Raw genomic sequence first — 10,929 nt, 5'->3', positions numbered from 1 at the left:
GGGGCGGGGCGGGGCGGGATTCCCAGCCCCTCAGGGGCAGCCCTGTGCCGCCTCTGCCGAGCCAGAGCCACAGGTGCGCCTCCTAAACTAAGGTGTGCGCGGAAGGTAAGGGCGAGCACCTGGGCAGGGGGGCGTGCTTTCTCTTGGTCCTGCCTCGCTCTCCGAGGAGAGTGAGGCCCCCAACCCGGAAGGTGGTCCCCTGCGGTGGGCAGCGGATCCGGGTCGCTTGAAACTGTCCCCGAAGGTACTGACGCTGCGTGGCCAGATTCAGCAGTCCTTTCTCGGTCCTCCCGAGCTCTGTGGAGCCCAGCGACCTTCCTTTCCCGGCTTCTCCTTGCTGCCTCGGGTCCCCTTTTCCCTGGGCCCCTTCCTCTATCAGCTGGCACAGCGATTGGCCTGCAGCAGCGCACCTCCTCCAGCCCCCTTCGCCCCCGGCCCGCGGCTCCTCGTGGCTGGGCTGGGGAGGGGGCGTGGGAGCGGCGGGAGGGCGTGGCATTCCAAGGTCTTCCCGAGCTGGCCCGTCTTCTTACTGCAGCCGAGCCTGGCTGTTCCGCCCCCAAGGCATTGCTGCTCCGTCACCTTCCGTGTCTCCGCCTGCTCCGAGGAAATGCCATCTCCTGCAGGAAGCCTTCCTCCTTTCTTCTTCCCGCTAGCTGATGCCTCCCCTCGGAGCTGCTCTGCGTCCCGTCATTAGCCCAGCGCCTAGTGGGAGGGGGCGGCTGAGGTTCGGGCAGTTCCGGCATGTCGAGGCTGGAGAGGGCTCTCGGCTCCATTTGGCCCAGGCCCTCGGCCTTACTCGAAGTTGGCCGTCTGAGTTGGCCGCCTGGCTGCCTTGGGGCTCCCTGGCCGATGTGGTCTGTACACGCAGTGGGCCTGCTCCCACTCCCCAACCCTGAGGCGGCTGTCTCAGCTCCCTCTCTTGCCTCCTGCCCGGCAGAAACTTGGCCCGCATGTTTGGTGGCTCTCCCTGGTTGGACTGAGGCCTTCTGGCCCTTGCTGTGCCCCCATGACGTGTCCATTGGGAGCTTGTTGGATTCCTGGTGGAAAAGCCTCTGTGAGCCGCTCCCTTAAAGAACAGGCCGATCTCTTGGCTTGGGGCCCTGCCTGGCACTATCCTGAAGGTCTTCCTTCCTCCATTGCCCTTTAAATGGAGCCCCAGAGTACAGAAGATGCCCGTTTAAGCTGGGCCAGGATGAAGGCTCCCAGCGCTCTTCCCTCCAGAGCTGTGGAACTTGAGCCCCTGGTACGTGCCCAGTATGTGTGGCAGATGGTCCTGGTGCCTCTTACTTCATCGGAGAACACTCTGCCCAGCCAGCCTGTCCGGCGTATTCCCTGCTTCTGGGTTCCTGTGCCCGGAATCCCCAGCATTCCCCCATCCCCGCCATCCCCACGCCTGGCCACATGGACCTGTGAAATGGTTTGGCGGCCGGAGCTCTTGTTCTTAGAGTGAGACAGACGAGACTTGGAAGTTCTTTCTACTGCCTTCCAGGCCAAGGATTCTTTCCCTTTTGGTGCCTTTGGCCCCCTTAACAGGCACCCTGGTGAGTCTAGAGACTGCTCCATTAGGGTTTGTGAAGTTCATGAGCCCCAGGTCAAGAAGCCCCGCCTGGGCCCTTTTGGGGGATAACTGGATCAGCCTAGCCCTGGGGTGGGGCAAGGGTGGGTGGAGATTGGAGTCGGCAAGAAGAAAAAGTAGCAGAAATGGGGGAGAGGGCACTATTACTTCACCCTTCCAAAAGGCCAGCAGGGCAGGTGCTCTTCTTCCCCTGGATTGGCTTGGTAGTACCCACAGCTAGCCCCCTTCCCTCCAGGCAGTTAGGGCACAGTGCCACAAAAGGTGCTGGAGATTAGGGAGAATAGGTGCCTGACTTTAAGGGACTTCTTGAAATTGAGAGCAGGTGGGGATGATGCTTAGGCAACTACCTGGTACACTGGATAGAACTGATCTAGAGTCAGGAAGACCCGAGTTCAAATATGGCCTCAGACACTCACTAGCTGTATGACCCTGGGCAAGTCACTTAACCCTTTTTGCCTAAATTTCTTCATATAGAAAACAAATTGTATGAGGAGATGGCAAATTACCACAGTATCTTTGCCAAGAAAACCCCAAATGGGGGGCAGCTGAGTGGCTCAGTGGATGGAGAACCAGGTCTGAAGATGGAGGTCCTGGGTCCAAATCTGGCCTTAGACACTTCCCAGCTGTGTGACCCTGGGCAGATCACTTGACCCCCATTGCCTAGCCCAGCCCTTACCACTCTTCTGCCTTGGAGCCAATACACAGTATTGATTCTAAGACAGAAAAGGTGAGGGGTTAAAAAAAGGGAACCCCAAATGGGGTCAGAAAGAGTCCGACATGATTGCAATGCTGTAACGATGGGGAGGGCCTGGCTACTAGGTCCTTGGGTAGTCGGCTACAGCTTGCAACTATTGTGTGGGCTTAAGAAGCTTCCACGTTCCCCACTTGTGCAAAGCATAATGTCTGTGGGGAAATGCTTTCAGACTTCCACATGGACAACTTCCAGGCTCAGGCTATTGGCCCGAGAGACCATCCATTTCACCCCCATTTTCTAGACAAGTAAACTGACAGAGAATGAACTTAGCTCTCCTGGGTGACCCTTCGCAAGGCTGAGTTCATAGAAAGCAATTGCCATTTCAACTAGAAGAGAATGGGAAAGAGGAGAAGACTTGGCCTTCCTGCAGGTGATACACTCCAACAGGCCACATTTGCCTTTCGCTGGGAAGCTCCCTAAAGCCAGCCTGCCTGCTTTCCGGAAGGGCCGGGGCCCTGGGGCCGCGCTTGTCTGTGGCTTTCATCCCACAAGTCCCACCCAGACCACTTGGTGCCTCACCAATCCTGTGTCATGAATCGCTTACCAACTCAGTGTGACCCTAACGTTGGCCAGTACCAAGCTCAACAGAGACTGCTCTTTACAAAGACAGTTAGCAACCTAGTCAGAGTTCTTGTTCTCACTCTGGGCTTCCTGTGTTTGGGCCCCTGTGCTAGGCCCATAGCTAGGGATCCAAAAGCCCCCACACCTTGTCCTTAGGGTAGCTTCCATCTAAGAGCTGAGGCTTATTTAGCACTTTAGGATGAGTGGGAGGGCTTTCCTCCATATGGCCCCATCTGAACCTTCCAATACTGCTATTAGGTGGCTACTACTCTTTCCATTTCACAGATGAGGAAAACCGAGACTTAGATCAAACAGCTTTTGTGAGAAGCATGTTTAGAACCCAGGTCCATTATGTTCTATCCACTGTACTGCAATCTTTCCCCCTCCCCTCCCACACTCTGGAGGAATCTAGACCTTAAGCAAGTCATTTAATCTCTGTTTGCCTCAGTTTCCTCAACTGGAAATGGCAGTAATAGCACCTGCCTCCCAGAGTTGGGTTGGAAATATTTGTGAAGAGCTTAGTACAGTGGTAATATATAAACAGTTGTTTCCTACCTTTTGTTCCTCCTTCCCTCTGCCCTTTTCCTCTTTCCCCTTCCCCAAATCTTTCCAAATCCATTCTTTTCCTGTCCATTCTTGGAATCCTCTTACAGGTTGTAAGTCTGCCATTCCTCTTTGGCTACCTAGATCCCAAATGGGGTTGACACATTGTAGATGATGTGAGTTACTGTGACAACAATATTGCATCCTGGGCTCCCACCTTGTTGCCTGCACTGGACTGAACTCTGTTAGCCCTTGGATGGTTGGCACAGTGTCTCCTTGGAGCTCTCCCAGGTCCCCTGTCTCACTGGCACAGCAATTGTCTTTCATGTTTCTCCTTTCAGTTCACTCCTCGGAGGTCACCTTCCCAACCGATTCTTCCAGGATTCATCCTGTAGCTGGCTGCAACATTCTTTTGGTTCTGCTCCTTTCACTGTTCACTATCTCATGTAGTTGAAGTTTTTTAAAAAAATTAGCCCGCCCATCATTTCTTCTGGCGCAGGAGCATTCCATTCCAAGCACAGACCCCAATTTGGGTAGCCTTTCCCCAAATGAAGGGCAGCCCTCAATTTCCTATTCCTGCCACCATAAAGGGAACTGCTATAAGTATTTGGGAACACGTGGATTCTTGTCCTTTTCCCCTGGACTCCTTGGGGAGCAAGCCCAGGGTCGAAGAGTGCATATGGTTTTATCTCTCTGGGTGCTGGCATAGCAAACGAGGGCCCAGATCACCTCCACACTGGGAGGTTGGATCAGAGGAGCAATCAAGGGGAGTTTGGGGTATCTGTCTACTAGCCAGAGGATATAAAACACCAGAGCCACCTGCTGGTTCCTCTTTCTTCTCGACACTTTTCACCAGTTGGTAGTTGACCAACCTGACCAAGAACTGGGCCAGGATATTAGATTGTTGGAGAAGGATGGGAAGAGGCGGCTTTTGTGCTATTTCCAAAGTGGGTAGGGTAGTGGAGGGGGAGGTTTCATAGTCTTCATTTGTCTTAGAGACAATCAGAAATTCAATCATGATCATATTCAGTGGGTCATAAATGTGATGAGATAATAGAATTCAACCATTTCTCTTGGAACTCCAGAGGCTATGGGACACTGGGATGCCTTTGTTCCTTCTAGCCATCCTTTTTTTTCTATTCCCTCTATTCTTTTGTTTCTTCTGGGGGGGTGCAGATCCTCTGTAGAAAGATATTCTAGTGGATTTTCTGTTATTTTGCCTAAAGGGTATAGATTTGCCAATTTAAATCTTGATTTAGGAAAGGGAATGTTGGACCTGGCATCAAGGAAGTAGGTTGTTAGAATTGTTGAGGTAGTAAGAGCTAGGCCATGTTCTGTCCCAGACTAGCATTTTGTACTGAGGAAGGCATGGGGTGGGCCTGGGCCAGGAGAGTGCTATCTTCTTGTATCTCAAGAGAAGGGAAACCAAGTCCCTTGTTTGGGGATGGGGTGTGGAGAAGAGAAGCCGAGTGCATCCCACTGAGCAGTGGTGAGGTACATGATGGAAGAAACTGTATAATCATAGATGAGGAGCAGAAAGGACCCTTGAAAATCATATAGTCCAGCCCCTTTTTTTATAGAGGAAGAAACTGAGGTCCTTAATAAAGTGACTTGGCCAATGTGATACAGGCTTTCAAACCAAATCTTTATTTAGCCTTCTTTTTACCTTCCTGCTTCTTTCAAGGAACCAAGCTATGCCCTTAGAACTTATTTAAACTATATTTCTCTCTATGGAGGAAAGAGTAGGTATTTAATTGATGTTTGTTGAATAAATGAATGAAAGTCACTTCCATCTCCCTGAGGATGGATTTGGTGTGGAGCTCAGTGACCAAGGCAGTGTTCCAAGTGGGGTGTTAGCACTGCGGCTGAGGCAGTGTGAGACCAAATTTGGACTCAAAGTTGAGTCTTCCTGACTTTCAGCCTGCCACTCTATTCACTGCCCCACCTAGCTGCCCTAAGATACAATGGAGATCATGTAAATATGTGGTTTTCTATGTCAACATGCAGTCCAGGGTTTCCTTTCTTTTTGTCTGACACCCCACCCCATCTAAGGGACCTCTAATGTAGGGAGATCAAATTCCACATTGACTTAGAAAATTACATATCAGAATTATGTTTTTCCAATTGTGGGCTCACTTTTTGTATTAAATGTTTCCCAAGTACATTTTAATCTGGCTCTCTATTAAGTGTATATGCTTGACACTTCTACTCTTGAGCAGAATTCAAAATGGAGTCACTAATATCTACATCAAGATTCTTACAGCCCATTGGCTTTGGAATGTAATATTATGTGTGTTTCATTGGGTTCAGTATCTCCCAATGGCATTGTAATCTGGTTTGGCCTCCTTGTGCTTGACACCTCTGATCTAAAAGACCTCTAAGAGTCCATGGGATAGTTGTGGCACCCTTATTCTCATCCTGCCAATGTCCTAACACAGATGTGGCCAGGACCACATTAAGAAATCATTGGGAGCTATTTAACAAAGTAAAGAAGTTAATAAGAAAAAGGAAGGGACAAGTATGTGTGGTTTTCTGACTGGCAGGGATCCTTCCTTTCTCTTTGAGTTTGATACCACTACCCAAAAGCATTTGGAAGGTCAGTCCAACCACCCATGCTTAGTGACCCTTTTTCCCAAAGCAGTACTCAGGGACTCATGTTTGATACGTGTGATGAAAGGCTGATTTCTACTCGCTCCACATCAAGCAGACACCACCTTTGAAGTACTGGCTGCTTCTGGTTAGCTTCCAGTCTACAAATGCCCTCCAAAAGGAGTTTTCCCTTTCACTTGGCATCGCTTGCCCAAGCAGCTGCCATTTTGATATTAAACACCTGATTTTAAAGGGAATTTCTCCTAATTCTTGCCCAGGGTCACACAGCTAGTGTCTAAGGCCAGATATGAAATCAGGAAAAGGTGTCTTTCTGACTCCAGGCCCAGGATTCTATCCATGGCACAACCTAGCTGCCCTTAAAGGGTTTTATAAACTTTTATAAGCTACAAATGATTCATTGTATAAGAGAATTCTTATTTTCTCTGTGTGTGAGAGAGAGACAGGAGGGAGAGAGAAAGAGAGACAGACAGAGAGGTGGGGAGAGGGAGAGAGAGAAGGAGGGGGAGAGACAGAGATGGAGACAGAAGGGGGAGAGAGAGACAGACTGAGACAGAGAAGGGGGAGGGAGAGGAGGAGAGACAGAGAAAGATGTAGGGGGAGAGAGACAGAGAGGGATAGAGACAGAGACAGAGGTGGGGAGGGAGGGGGGGGGGGAAAGAAGGGGAGAGACAGATGGTTTTTTGTGTTCTAGACATGAAAATACTGATTTTAGTTGGCATTAAATTCAAAATAAAAATAAACTGAGAGAAACCCTAGGTGTCGGATTAGGCCTCTGAGGCCCCTGCCTCCACCAAATCTCCAGTCCTGCTGGCCATAGAAACTCCCAGAAATCTCCCCACCCTTCCTCTTATTGGAGATGAAATAACATCCCTCATTTCTGCTATAAAACACATGACCATTAGATAGCAGCAAAGTATCATGGATGGTACTCGAATGGGCACTGCAGTTCCACATTGTCGCGTTCTGAGCACGTTCAAACCTTGGAGCAGAGATTCCTGACAACCCCGTGAAGTAGCTGAAGGGTGTGAGGGTACTAGACTCCCTTCACACTCGAAATTTTGGAGATCCTGGACTCTGGGCTGCTGAGGCTCTTGGGCCCCTCCAGTCCAAGCCTCTCCAGTTGCCAAGGAAGGAACCCGAGCGAGGGACTTGCCCAAGGTTACACAGGTGGAAGGCCAGAAACCCCAACCTGTTGTCACCCATGACAAAGACTGGGGGGGTAGTGGCGAGGGCGCAGGACTCGCTTTGAATCTTTGCCAGGTGGCCCTGGGCAGGTAACTGAACCTCATTGTATCTTACTTTCTTCATTTTCTCTAACGTCCCTTCGATTTCTGATTTGGTTATTGTAAAAGCAGCCTTCCTCTGCTCTAGCATGTTGTCTCCAGAATGGACCCATCCAGGTGGGGAATGAGGCAGTGAACAGAAATGAGCCCAGATATTTAGAATTGGCAAAGTTCTTCCTAAGCGGACATCTGAAGCCCTTCCGTGGGTCCCTTTCGGAGAAATACAGAGGAGAATGACACCAAATGACTACACAGATGCCCTAAATAGGGAAGCCCAGCAGTGATCTCAGATGGGTATAAGCACTCCTGACTGGAGGAGGTGTGACTAAAATTAGACCTTGAAGGAGAAGTACAATGCTGGAGTAGGAATTTTGCTTCAGTATTGTACCCTGATGGAGCATCTAGGTGATGCAGTGGATAGAGCACTGGGCCTTAAGTCAGGAAGACCCATCTTCCTGAGTTGAAAAGCAGACACTAGCTGAGTGACCCTGGGTGAGTCACTTGATGCTGTTTGTCTCAGTTTCCACAGTTATAAAATGGGCTGGAGAAGGAATTGACAAACCATTTCAATATCTATGCCAAGAAAACTCCAAATGGGGTCACAGAGAGTTGGACACACCTGAAATGATTGCCCAGCAACATTGTACCTTGAGCGAGGTCCAAATGCTCCCCTCCACAGGACTTTCTAGACTTCAGTTGCTTTCTAGCCTCAAGTAGGAGACTTTATTTAACATGTAGAATTTAGAGTTGCAAATGAGTGTGATCTCCTTGTAGGAGAAGCACACCACTCAGTATTTTCCCCTGAATCCTTATATTCCATCTCACAATCAATACTAAGTATCGGTTCCAAGGCATAAGAGTGATAAGGGTTAGATAATTGGGATTAAGTGACTTGTCCAAGCTCACACAGCTAGGAAGTGGCTGAGGCCAGACTTGAACCCAGGACCTCCACACTCCATGCTTGGTGCTCTATCTATGAGACACCTACCTCCCCCACCCCCTCAATTTAATACTGTCCTTGCTTCAAACAATTCCTTCTGTCTTTCTGAAGTGATCTCTAGAACTTGCCATCCATGATGCTGAATCTGCATCTTTACATCATGAGTTATATCTTAGATTATGCATCCCTGGAGGCAATCAGCCTTAGTCCAACTCTGTATCTTTGGCCCTTAGTGGGGGTGGTACTTCAGAGTTTGAATGGAAACTGCATTAAGACTTTCGGGACATCATGGTTTCCAGCTTCTAGCCAAAGAAGAGAAATGGATGTATTAATCTATGTGGGTTAGAGGGAGGAGGTATGATGGAAAACCTCCCAATACTTAGAAGAGGAGTCCATGCAAACTCTTGGAGGGTTTGTAATTTGGCATGGTGGGTACACTGGGGAGAAAAACTAAGGCACATGGTAGCTGAAAGATGCTAGTTAGACAACAGGCAGTCAGACTAGCTTCTCAGTGGTAACATTTCGAGTCTGTGTGAAGGGGATGAGGAATGTATTGCTCTGGCCACTAGCCAGGCCATTGTCTTTCATTTTCCTGGTGAGAAGCATAGGGGAGACTTCACGACCATTACTCTCCAAAGAGATCAGAGATTTCTCTTCTCTGTGAAAGGTCCACTACTGCCATCTTGCTTCCTCACTGTCCCCAAATCCCATGGGTTTGGACCTAGGTGGGGTGGACGAGCATTTCTCCAGGCCCATTTTGTGTGTCTGTATCTGTATCCATGTGTGTGTATACTGTAGGGTTCACACATCCTGTTTCTCCCAATGTCCATGTCTCAGTGGTCCAGGGCTGTGTAGGAATGGGAGGAAGATTACAGACAAAATGGACTTTACTGAGAGTGCTACCATTCCCCGTCAAAGCTGGGCAACACCTCTAATCAGGTTGGGCTGCCTTCTTACCAGTACCAGTAGATGGGTGCCGCAGTCAGGGTCCAGCCTCCCTCGTGACTCCAGGGTTCCCAACAGGTGGCGAACGATCAGTCAACAAAAATAACAAACGGAAGATAGCTTAATCATTATGGCGATGGGACTGCTTTGCATCTTGACAGCTGCTCCACCATTCCCAGGCTTGATTTTTATTTTTATACCCATTTTCTTGGCATGCAGATTGCATTACTTAACCCACATGTTTAAAGAGAGATAATTAGAAAAGTGATACATTAACTTTTAACAAATCACCCGATTAACATTCTATATTCTGTATAGTGATTACGGACAGCATACAAGATAAATGATTTTTGTCACAGGTGGCTTAATTTTCTCATTACCCTGTGAGAAGTTTTGAGCTTACAAACAAGGAAAATTACTTATTGCTTTTTTTTGACTTTTTAAACATTCTTTTATTTGGTTATTTACAAACATTATTCATTGGAAACAATGATCATTATCTTTTCCTCCCCCCACCCCTCTCCCACCACTTCTCCCATAGCCGGTGGACAAATCCACTGGGTTTCACATGTGTTCTTGGTTCGAACCCATTTCCATGTTGTTGGTATTTGCACTAGAGTGTTCATTTAGAGTCTCTTAGTCATTTCCTCTCAGCCTCTGTAGTCAAGCAGTTGCTTTTCATCAGTGTTTTTACTCCCACAGTTTATCATCTGCTTGTGGATAGTGTTTTTTAGATCCCTGCAGACTGTTCAGAGACATTGCATTGTCCCTAGTGGAGGAGTCCATTACCTTCGATTGTACCACAGTGTATCAGTCTCTGTGTACAATGTTTTCCTGGTTCTGCTCCTTTCACTCTGTCTCACTTCCTGGAGGTTGTTCCAGTCTCCGTGGAATTCCTCCACTTTATTATTCCTTTTAGCACAATAATATTCCATCACCAACATATACTACAATTTGTTCAGTCATTCCCTGATTGAAGGGCATCCCCTCATTTTCCAATTTTTGGCCACCACAAAGAGCACAGCTATGAATATTCTTGTACAAGTCTTTTTCCTTATTATCTCTTTGGGGTACAAACCCAGCGGTGCTATGGCTGGATCAAAGGGCAGAGAGTCTTTTATCGCCCTTTGGGCATAGTTCCAAATTGCCCTCCAGAATGGTTGGATCAGTTCACAACTCCACCAGCAATGAATTAATGTCCCCACTTTGCCACATCCCCTCCAGCATTCATTACTTTCCATAGCTGTCATGTTAGCCAATCTGCTAGGTGTGAGGTGATACCTCAGAATTGTTTTGATTTGTATCTCTCTGATTATAAGAGATGTAGAACACTTTTTCCATGTGCTTATTAATAGTTTTGATTTCTTTGGCTGAGAATTGCCTGTTCATGTCCCTTGCCCATTTATCAATTGGACACTGGCTTGATTTTTTGTACAATTGATTTAGCTCTTTGTAAATTTGAGTAATTAAACCTTTGTCAGAGGTTTTTATGAAGATTGCTTCCCAATTTGTTGCTTTCCTTCTGATTTTAGTTATATTGGTTTTGTTTGTACAAAAGCTTTTTAATTTGATGTAGTCGAAATTATTTATTTTACATTTTGTGACTCTTTCTATGTCTTGCTTGGTTTTAAAGTCTTTCCCTTCCCAAAGATCTGACATGTATACTATTCTGTGTTTACTTAATTTACTTATAGTTTCCTTCTTTATGTTCATGTCA

General features: G+C 47.8%; 1 long non-coding RNA gene across 1 annotated transcript in view; it reads left to right on the top strand.

The window, feature by feature from the left end:
• Nucleotides 1-40: 40 nt before the first annotated feature.
• LOC103096271 (uncharacterized) overlaps nucleotides 41-10,929 on the top strand; it is a 155,090-nt gene continuing 144,201 nt past the window's right edge. Inside the window, exon 1 of the long non-coding RNA XR_474840.3 lies at nucleotides 41-1,541. This is a non-coding gene — a long non-coding RNA (uncharacterized LOC103096271). The remainder of the gene's footprint in view (nucleotides 1,542-10,929) is intronic.

The sequence above is a fragment of the Monodelphis domestica genome, chromosome X, assembly GCF_027887165.1.
Source record: "Monodelphis domestica isolate mMonDom1 chromosome X, mMonDom1.pri, whole genome shotgun sequence".
NCBI lineage: Eukaryota > Metazoa > Chordata > Mammalia > Didelphimorphia > Didelphidae > Monodelphis > Monodelphis domestica.
The sequence above is the reverse complement of the archived record's forward strand: the minus strand, read 5'-3'. Positions and strand labels throughout refer to the sequence as shown.